An 11,897-nucleotide genomic window follows, 5' to 3' on the forward strand; every position below is an offset into this window, starting at 1 on the left:
CACGTGGCATGGCATGTGGCATGGCATGTGGCATGTGGCATGTGACATGTGACATGTGACATGGCATGTGACATGTCACGTGGCACGTGGCACGTGGCACGTGGCACGTGGCACGTGGCATGGCATGTGGCATGGCATGTGACATGTGACATGGCATGACATGGCATGTGGCATATGGCATGTGGCATGTGACGTGGCATGTGGCATGTGGCATGTGACATGTGACGTGGCATGTGGCATGTGACATGTGACATGTGACATGTGACGTGGCATGTGGCATGTGACATGTGACATGTGACATGTGACATGGCATTCCGCTTCATGAACCGTCTCACCAGATGGTTCTGACCCACCGTGTCATCACGCAGGCCTAAGTGGCAGGCCGAGATGGCCGCCAGGTAGACCTTCACCGTGGAGAAAGCCCTGCCTCTGTCTACTAGGTCCTGTAGAAAGGACAAAATGACAGCCACTGGGGCCAAGTAGGGTATGGTGTGAGTTTTCTCACACCATAGCTCAAATCTGTGCCATGTCCCGTCATAACACGCACGGCTGAATGTGTGGAGAGGGTCCTGGCATTCTATATGGTCGCGATGACACTCTGATGCAGCCCCTCGGCGCCTAGGTTCATCCGCTCACGTGCCAAGCCCAGAGACTCAGGTCCTCTGGGTGTGGGCAGAAAATCTCGCCCCCCGCCTGCGTTAGCATGTCCCTGCGTAATATTAGCGGCCAGGGGTGAGCTCTAGGGGGTTACACTATGGGGGCTGGGGGCTGGGAACTCCACATGCACGCGCGAGCACGCACCGTCAGCGGCGAGCCGTCTTTAACACCTTAAACAATGGCCTCAACCTGGCTGCTTTGCATGACATTAGGCTACTCGAGAAAAGCCATGGAATGTGAAATGGTTAATCGCTTAGCAGAGGCCACAAGAGCTAGTAGCCTACCAGACACTCACGAAGTTATCTCTGTCTAGCTCTGGTCCATAGCGTTAGAAGGAGTTCTCCTTAACGCTATGGTACTTTCGATTCTTTCCCCTCGCACCGCGGTAGCGCAGCCTCTCGACTTGGGTAAAAAAAAATGTTGACTGATTATTTTAATTACTTATGTGTGGGTGAATCTATGTAAAGGGCTTTTATATAAAACTTAAAAGGAAAATAAAATAATTAATTAATTGAAACAAAAATAAAAACAACAAATTAACAATGCAACTAAATAATAAGAAATATGATTACATTAAAATCACATGTTGAATACAGTATTTCAACTAGCACTGAGCTGATCGGCTATGTGCACATGCTTGTGCGTGCGCGTGCACGTGTGACGTCATAAAATAGAGCCCCCCTAGCTCAAAAATCCACAGCTCACCACTGGTAGCGATCCTCTGTAGTAGAGGAGTGATTTCTGAGAGCCAGCGGCCCCACGCTGGGGCCACTAGTATCATCCTCAAGCCCTCCGTCCTCACTCTCTCGAGTGTAGGAGCGATGAAAGACAGCAGGGGGAAAGTGTACAGCAACGTCCTGGGCCACACGTGCGCCAGCGCGTCCAGGCCCAGAAGTGCTGCCTCCCTCACTGAAAAGAACAAGCGACATTTTGCGTCGTCTTGTGAGTTAAACAAATCTATTTGAGGTCGCCCAAAACTAGCCCAGATCTGATCTGCTATGACGGGGTGAAGTGACCATTCCGCGTAATGGCATTTCCCCCTGGATAGCAGATCTGACCCCTTGTTCTGGAGTCTGGGATTTTGTAGCGTTTTTTGTTTTCTGAATTTTGAACCGGTTCACTGACCATCTTTTTCCTGGTCTTGTCCTGTTGTCAGCAGCCTCTTTATCACGCTTATATTGTTAGTTCTTAAACGTTATTTCGAGACTATACGCTCCTACACCAACCAATCACCTATTTATGTTTCTCTTTAAACTTTTACCTCCTTTCCCCCCACATATCTTTTAACTTTTAGTGTGGCAACTGCATTTTCCCCCCAAGGCTCCGCGCTAGACCGCTCCGCTCACCCCATGGCTTTTCTTCACGCCCCCTCCCGACAGGTCAACATTATAAAAGGCACTGAACAATCGTTCAATGTCGGAAACTGGAGGTTCAGATGGTCTCTGGGCCCCCACGGCCGATGCGATCGGTCCGCGCCCGGTACCGGGCGGTCCACCCAATCGCCTCGCTTTCTTAAAAGTCCTGCTTTTCGTGACGCCACAATGTAGAGGTTGATTTATGAGGTCCTATTGATCATCAAGCTTTAGGTTGATTGGTGGAAGAACGCACGTCCAAACGTAGAAGTTATAATAGAAATCACTTTATTTTAGCAAGGTTACTTAGTAGGGGGTACTAAGTGAAAAATCGTTACGCGGCGGATAAAAGCATGAAATTTGATACAGATGTCCCTTGGGTCATCCTAAAACATCCTATAAGGGGTGCCCAAAAAAATCTTAAACAGGAAGTGAGTTATGGACAAAATCCAAAATGGCCACCTAAACTGTTGACCGTTGACTCAAAAGACACCAAAATAATCTCCAAAAAGCATAAAATGTGGCACACATGTCCTTTGGGTCATCCTAAGACATCCTAGAAGGGGAGCCCAAAAAAATCTGAAACAGGAAGTGAGTTATTGACCAAATTGAAAATGGCCGCCTAGTGTTGTCGATTGACTCAAAAGACAACTAAAGAATCTCCAAAAAGTATAAAATGTGTCACACATGTCCCTTGGGTCATCCTAAGACATCCTAGAAGGGGTGCCCAAAAAAGTCTTCAACAGGAAGTGAGTTATTGACTAAATTGAAAATGGCCGCCTACAGTGTTGGCGATTGACTCAAAAAGCCTATAGAATCTCCAAAAAGTATACAATTTAGCACATATGTCCCTTGGGTCCTCCTAACACATCCTAGAAGGGGTGCCAAAAATAATCTGAAACAGGAAGTGAGTTATTGACTAAATTGAAAATGGCCGTCTACAGTGTTGAAAGATGATGCAAGATACCTACAGAATCTCATAAAAGCATGAAATGTGGTACAAATGTCCCTTGGGTGATCTGAACGCATCCTACAAGGGGTGCCCAAAAAGGTTTTAAACAGGAAGTGACCGCCTAAAAGCAGTTGACACAAAAGAAAACATAAGGGGACGTCATAAAAGTGTATAATTTGGTACGTACATTGAGTGCTTCTTAATATATCCTAGAAGGGGTTATTTATTTGTTTGCTTGTTTATTAAACTTTTTAGGAAGGGACCATGTTGCAGAAATTCTAAATGGCTGTTTAAACAGTTGACCATGGCAGTCTGCATGGCAGTCTGCACTTCTTGCTTGTTTTACACTCTATCTTCTATGTATTTTCTTCTTGATCATTACTGTTTTTTGTGATTAGTGTTTAGTAACTACATGTATTCATGTGTGCCATTTCGCAATTACCAGCACATTGGCATAATGCTCTGCAAGGTAACCCAGCATCCCGGCATCTACACTTTCTCGAACAGAAGGGCTCAGCTTTGCAGCCACACTTGAGTTCTCTACAAACTTAAGCAGCCTCTGGCAAGAGTGTCCATAAAGGTGTCCACGAATCAGCGACTTTAATTTATTTGTCAGGAGATGGTAGAGATTGCATAGCTTTCAGGCTTCTGGACCAAATGCTAGATTGGCTGCTCGATTTGAATATTGTAGCAGTGCAGCCCGTGTGGGAGGAGTGTTTTCCATTGAGAGACTATTCAAACTTTTTTTGGCACCCCTTAGGATGCATTCAGATCACCCAAGGGACATTTGTACCAAATTTCATGCTTTTATGAGATTATTTTTTATGAGTGTCTTTTGCATCATCTGTCAAGACTGTACACAGCCATTTTCAATTTAGTCAATAACTCAGTTCCTGTTTCAGATAATTTCAGGTAACTTAGGATGACCCAAGGGACATGTATGCCATTATGAGATTCTTTAGTTGTCTTTTGAGTCAATCGACAACACTGTAGGCGGTCATTTTCAATTTTGTCAATGACTCACTTCCTGTTTAAGATTTCTTTGGGCACCCCTTCTGGGATGTCTTGGGATGACCCAAGGGACATGTATGCCAAATTGTATGCTTTTATGAGATTCTTTAGTTGTCTTTTGAGTCAATAGATAACACTGTAGGCGGCCATTTTCAATTTTGTCAATAACTCAGTTCCTGCTTAAGATTTCTTTGGGCACCCCTTCTAGGATGTCTTAGGATGACCAAAAAGACATGTGTGCCAAATTGTATGCTTTTATGAGATTCTTTAGTTGTCTTTTGAGTCAATCGACAACACTAGGCGGCCATTTTCAATTTAGTCAATAACTCACTTCCTGTTTCAGATTCCTTTGGGCACCCCTTCTAGGATGTCTTAGGATCCCTCTCTATTCTCGTACAGTGAGGACGCTTTTGCTGCTCGCTCTGCCCTATGCTTACATTCCTCAGCTGATATCCATGTTTTATTTTTATTTTTTTCCCCTGAGAAACCACGAATGGATCCTGGATATTTATAAACCCATGGGACTCTATTTCTTCTATAGATAGAAGCTTTTGCCATATTTCAATATATTATTTTTCGATCTATTTGTCGACCTCCAGTGACTGGGTACGTGGCATATAGCCAAAGCTAATTAGCATCAGGATGTACCCGACTGTTTCAACAGAGGAATACCAAAAATTGCTTCAAAGGATTGCAGTGCTGGAAACGGACTTAAACTTTTTAAGAGTGAATGTGGAAGTGAATCAACATTATGGAATTCCACAGTCTCAGAGCAACGGACAAGACCATGACAAGGCTCTCTCATGGAACACTCTCGGGGCAAAGCCAAAGGCTTTGAAGGGGCGAATAACTGGCAGAACTCGGAGCCCTGTGATTACAGATCTGACCGGCTGGCCTGCGCTACCACCCGCGCGTCACCATCAACGATGCCCCCGGACACAGGGTACCGCGTCTTCCACCCCCCTTCAACAGCGGAAAACTGCCAACGGGAGATCTACAAACAAATCTCCCAAAACATCGCGTCAACAGTGGAAAACTGCCAAGGGGAGATCTACAAACAAATCTCCCAAAACATCGAGTGCTGAGTGTCCGGTGCGGCTGGGAAATAGATTCAGCCCATTGCTTCAGGACCCCAGATGCCCGTCTGATGAGAGACCAAACAAATCCTCTTCACCCAGCAGGGTAAGAACCAAGAGTAACTCAGAAGGAAAAAGGTTATATGATGAGCCTGAATTTCTGATCATAGGGGATGCCGCTATTAAAGATGTTAAAAGCATGATAAGAAGAAAGGCAAAAGTGTTATGCTTCCCCAAAGACAAAGTCTCTGACATGAATGACAGAATTCTGAATCTTGTCGCTGAACACCCAACGGTGAAAACCCTGATTTTGCACGTTGGCACATGTGATACAGAGGACAAACAGTCAGAAATCCTAAAACAGAATTTCACTGCCTTATTCAGCAAAATCAGCTCACTTGATGTGAAGGTGTGCATCAGCGGCCCAGTACCACCTACAAGAGGCGGCGATGAACGTTTCAGTAGACTGTCTGCACTGAGCAAATGGCTTTCAACTACGTGCACCAACAAATCTGTACATTTTATTGACAATTTCAATTTTTTTTGGGATAGAAGACACCTATTTTCCTCGGATGGGCTTAAATTGAACAAGCTGGGAGCAAAATTGTTTATGTTAAACCTTTTCTACAATGTTCCTATGTCTTCACCAAGCTCTGTCAAGGCCAGAGCACAAGATTCCATAACAACAGATAGTGCTCTGTTATCTGCTACCGCTGCTGAAAAACATGAATGGCTTTGAGTAGACGCTACCACACCACCCCCCACCGCTGCTGAGGGGGAGGGGGGCGCCACACCCCCCCCTACCAAGGATGGTGGAACATCCATAACAAATGAACTCTCTGATAACTCGGAAACAAAAACAAAGGACAGCGCAACTGCTGATAACAGCCTAACTCCACAGAAGGAGATTGCCACGGAGGAGTCGACTGCTGATGACAGCCTGGAGGAGATTGTCGACTCTGCAGCCACGGTCACGCTAGAAGAGGGAGGAGACACAGAGGAGTCTCTCAATGAGGAAGATCAACCAACTCTATCACCTTCCTCCTCCTCATCATCATCTTTTTCCCTGTCCCCAATACCTCTTCTGGAGTTCACCAGTAGCATGAACGACTTGATTAAAGAGGGGACTAGACTCACCCCCCAAATCAAACACCAGGCCCCACAACCATCAACCGTGCCCTGCCCCCCACCCATCCCCCCTCGACGGTTGACGCTGTTGGCACTAGCGATACAGAGGCGCAAGATCAGGAACGAAGAACGTCAAGAACAGCGCAAGAACAAGAACGTCCTGTCGGCTTCCCTACGTCTAGAGAATACATTTGACTGCTGAGATAGGCAGGGTCCATTATGCATAGCCAAAATCATGTCTGGGCCCAAGGCTATTTCAGTTAGCCTTGTAGAAAACAAGGTTTACAATATTTCCACTGTTATCTCAAATAGAGCCTCCGGGACAAGGAGTGACTTTAAACACTCTGCAAATATAGCAAATTTAACACGCATTCCCTGTAGAGGCAACAGCCAGATAGTTGAATGCCTGAAGCTAAACCTGGCCCTATTTAACATCAGGTCACTTAATGACAAGTCTTCCTCTGTAAATGATATCATCTGTAAAGAGAAACTAGATATCATCTTTCTAACAGAAACTTGGCTTGGATCTGATGGAGCGGTGCCCCTAGCTGCAGCATGCCCACCAAAGTACAGTTTCATTCACTCAGGACGTGAGGGAAAAAGAGGAGGTGGTCTGGCGAATATCTTTTCTGACACTCTGAAATTCAAACCTCTGCCAAACCTCGGCAGTTTTAAATCATTTGAATACCAGGCCACCATATTGGAGAGTCAATCCTCTGTGCTTATGATTAGTATGTATCGACCTCCAAAGTGCAGCAAAGCCTTATTTCTAACAGAAATATCAGAACTTTTATCTATCTGTTCCACTAATTATGACAGAACTCTGATTACTGGAGATGCTAATCTACATGTTGACATTGTTTCGGATGTTGTGGCTATGGGTTTCCTACAGTTACTGCACAACTTTGACTTTATTCAACATGTTGTTGGGCCAACACATAAACATGGCCATACCCTGGACTTGGTGATCACTAAAGGTTTGAATATCACTGTTGACAGTATTATTGATAAGCCCGAACTAACAGACCACTATTTATTGTGTTTTAATATGACTGTCTCTGATCTAGGGAAAAACAATACAGAATATACTATAAAAAAACGTTTTTTTATCTCATCTGCAGCAAACGAGTTTCCTCGTCATCTGGCGTGTGTGCAGGTGCCCCCCCTACTTGATGCTCCCTCAGTGAATGATATGGTTCAACATCTTAATCTCAAATTAGAGTCAGCTCTCGACATAGTGGCTCCTATGAAAACTAAAAAGAAACTTAACTCTAGAGTAACACCCTGGATTGACGAGCACATACGCTCACTCAAGAAAGAATGTCGTAAAGCTGAGCGAATTTGGAGAAAAAACAAACTCACTGTCCACCTAGAGATCCTTAAGAAGTCAACAGTGGCCTATAACAAAGCACTGCGCTTGGCAAGGCAGGCATATTTCTCACGCATTATCAATGACAACAAGCAAAATGCCAGAGTCTTATTCTCTACCATTGAACATCTCTTAAACCCCCCCCAGGCTTACAAGGAGTCGCTCCCTGCTTCTAAAGCTAAGTGTGATGAGTTCGCATCCTTTTTTGAAAACAAAATTTTTAGCATTCGAGCTGGTATTATGAATGCTGCTGCTAGCACTGCAAATGCGGCAAATGGTGCATGGTGCAAAAATGTAGATCCCTCCAGAGGAAGCCTAATATCATTCTGCGCAATTAATGAAGAGGAACTCCGTAAAACTATATCACAGATGACATCATCATCTTGCTCACTGGATGTAGTACCCACCCCGTTTCTCAAAGAGGTTTTAGACAGTGTTATTGGAGATATCCTAAGAATTGTAAACAGCTCTCTACTTTCAGGCGTCTTTCCAGACTCACTGAAAACGGCTGTAGTCAGGCCGCTACTCAAGAAACACAACCTTGATCCATTGGTGCTGGGTAATTATAGACCAATCTCAAATCTGCCATTTTTGGGCAAGGTCTTAGAAAAAACTATCTTTCATCAACTGGATGTGTTCCTACAGAACAATAAGGTTCATAACAAATTCCAATCTGGCTTCAGGAAAGGTCATAGTACAGAAACAGCACTTGTAAAAGTAATTAATGATCTTAGGGTGTCCGCTGACGACAAAAATGTATCTGTTGGTTTGTCAGGCACAGCCCTGTCTTGGTTTCACTCTTACCTAACAGGCAGAAGCTATTTTGTCAGTCTAGCTAACTTTGACTCAGACAAACACAACATCTGTTCTGGTATTCCACAGGGCTCAATTCTGGGTCCCTTATTGTTCTCCCTGTATATACTACCGCTGGGAGAACTCATCGCCGATCACGGAGTGAACTTCCATTTCTATGCTGATGATACCCAGCTGTATCTTTCAGTAGCTCCAGACGACCCCTGCGCTCTAGACCCATTGTTGACCTGTCTGTCCAGTATAAAATGCTGGATGAGTGAGAACTTTCTTAAGCTAAATGAGGATAAAACAGAAGTTCTCATAATTGGCTCCAGTGAGCAGAGAGAATCAATAACAAGTAGACTTGGTAACCTGGCTGTAGAAAGTAACACCACAGTAAAGAACCTGGGGGTGATTATCGATTCTGAATTGAATTTCAATACACACATTAATCATGTCACCAAGATTGCTTTCTTTCATCTTAGAAATATTGCACGAATTAGAGACTATCTGTCGTTAGACGATGCAAAAACGCTGATCCACGCTTTTGTTTTCTCTCGGCTTGATTACTGCAACGCACTCTACTCTGGCCTGCCAAAGAAAACAACTGACAGATTACAACTTGTTCAAAATGCGGCAGCCAGAATTTTAACTAAAACCAGGATGAGAGAACATATCACTCCAGTTCTAGCTTCACTACACTGGCTCCCGGTTGTTTTTAGGATTGATTTTAAAATTCTTTTAATAGTTTATAAAGCTCTAAATGGTCTGGCACCTTCCTACCTCTCCGACTGCCTGGAGAGATATGTTCCAAACCGGGCCCTCAGGTCTTCAAGTGCTGACCTGCTCGAGGTGCCTACAATGACATATAAAAAATACGGTGAAGCAGCATTCTGCTTTTACGGACCGACAGTGTGGAATAAACTCCCATTACACTTAAGACAGGCAGCCTCTGTCGATAGCTTTAAAGCACAGCTCAAGACCTATTACTTCACTCTTGCTTTTAGCTGATTCTTTGGTTGATTTTTAATTCCTCACTGTATTCCCTATTTTAATGTTGTTTTATGCCTTTGCTTTTGTTTTGTGTGAGTGGAAGAGAGAGTCACGGTAGTTAAAAGACAAGAGTCTGATAACTCCATCCGGAGGATTAGTGAATTATCCTCTGGGGTACGTCGACACGTGGTGGACCCTCCAGGGCAGATCCTTTTGTCTATGTTTAGTCTATATATCTTGTATAACCCCGATATCATTCTCAGGGGTGTACGGTGTGTGGTTTGGATGTGATAAGTTAGCAGATCCCCTGGGCTAGTCCACACGTGGTAAACATGGTGAAAATATATTACTAAGGTGTAATATTGACAATTGTGTGAAGATATATTACTAAGGTACACAAGGTACACATGTAATATTGGCAATTGTGTGAAGTGTGGATATTTCTTTAGCTGTGTTGTAGAGGACAGTGGCCACTACATTTAAGTTATATCCATTTGTGTTGTAGTTGTGTCTACATTCTAGTTGTGTAGTTGTGTCTACATTCTAGTTGTGTTGTAGTGGCGAGGGGCACTGCATTTTACTGCTTTTATTTTATTTTATTTTATTTTTGTTTTATTTTATTTTATTTTTGTTTGCTTTATTGTTAAATTGGTTCTAACTGTAATTGTATTCTTGCTCTGTAAAGCACTTTGAGCTGCATTTCATGTCATGAAAGGTGCTATACAAATAAAGTTTATTATTATTATTATTATTATTATTATTATATGTGCCAAATTTTATGCTTTTTGGAGATTCTTTTGGTGTCTTTTGAGTCAACGGTCAACAGTTTAGGTGGCCATTTTGAATTTTGTCCATAAGTCACTCCCTGTTTAAGATTTTTTTGGGCACCCCTTCTAGGATGTTTTAGGATGACCCAAGGGACATCTGTATCAAATTTCATGCTTTTATCCGCCGCGTAACGATTTGGCCATTTTTTGTGCTTAGTACCCCCTACTAACTATCTGTCGTTAGACGATGCAAAAACGTTGATCCACGCTTTTGTTTTCTCTCGGCTTGATTACTGCAACGCACTCTACTCTGGCCTGCCAAAGAAAACAACTGACAGATTACAACTTGTTCAAAATGCGGCAGCCAGAATTTTAACTAAAACTAGGATGAGAGAACATATCACTCCAGTTCTAGCTTCACTTCACTGGCTCCCGGTTGTTTTTAGGATTGATAGTTTATAAAGCTCTAAATGGTCTGGCACCTTCCTACCTCTCTGACTGCCTAGAGAGATATGTTCCAAACCGGGCCCTCAGGTCTTCAAGTGCTGACCTGCTCGAGGTGCCTACAATGACATATAAAAAATACGGTGAAGCAGCATTCTGCTTTTACGGACCGACAGTGTGGAATAAACTCCCATTACACTTAAGACAGGCAGCCTCTGTCGATAGCTTTAAAGCAGAGCTCAAGACCTATTTCTTCACTCTTGCTTTTAGCTGATTCTTTGGTTGATTTTTAATTCCTCACTGTATTGCCTATTTTAATGTTGTTTTATGCCTTTGCTTTTATTTTATTTTTGTTTGCTTTATTGTTAAATTGGTTCTAACTGTAATTGTATTCTTGCTCTGTAAAGCACTTTGAGCTGCATTTCATGTCATGAAAGGTGCTATACAAATAAAGTTTATTATTATTATTATTATAGCTTAGCAGACAAGCAGTAACCATCTCCGTTGTCCTAAAATTCGGACTTCTTCAATCTCTCTACGTGGCATTATATTCGCAGACGTTTACAGACATCATCATATAATGATTTTGATGCTTTTCACTGTTTTACGGACAGCAGTTGAAACGCAGTCACTGATTGGCCCGATCATTTTCTGATTTTTCATACTCGCTCCCTATGGGCTTAAGTCCAGACTGATACCGGAGAGGAACGTGAGAGTGAATCCACGTTATCAGTCTGGCCAATGCCAGGCTACGTGCATACGCTTTCTAATTGAATATTATTAATGGTGCCTTTTCCCTACTTCCTTCTGCACTCTGGCTGACTCAAACCATTATCTCATTTTGTGGTATGCTAACCTTCCCATGGGACTCTTTCACAGCACTACAGATTTCAAACCAGAGCCTCGCTAAACCCCAAAACCCTTTAAGGCTGTGACCTTTTTTACGTTGTTTTTTATTAATACCACTTTCTGCCACTACACTCACCTGCCAGTGAGGAGCCCCCACCGGGAGGACGTAGACCCTTCGTCCTAGTCCCGCCCAACGCTCACCGCTGACAGGTGCCGCCCCAGCCCATAGGAGTACATGCAATGATCAATATCACCATCCCCGCCTGACTTCCCTCCCCCAAACACGGGCCAATTATGTTCGCGTAGACGCCTGACAAAGCCGTTTGCACCACGGTGGTTTCGAACCCGCAACCTCCGTGGTGGTGGGCAGGGACCTTACCACTGCCTCACCTGAGCGCCCTTACCCAGTCATTTTAACCACACTAGTGCTTGCGTCCAACACCATACATGCTTATTGAGCTGATGCAGTGGCACACATCATCCCTGCCAATGTCACATGCTGCCTCT

The sequence above is a fragment of the Gymnoscopelus braueri genome (genome assembly GCF_963280865.1).
Source record: "Gymnoscopelus braueri genome assembly, chromosome: 22".
NCBI classification, from domain to species: Eukaryota; Metazoa; Chordata; class Actinopteri; order Myctophiformes; family Myctophidae; genus Gymnoscopelus; species Gymnoscopelus braueri.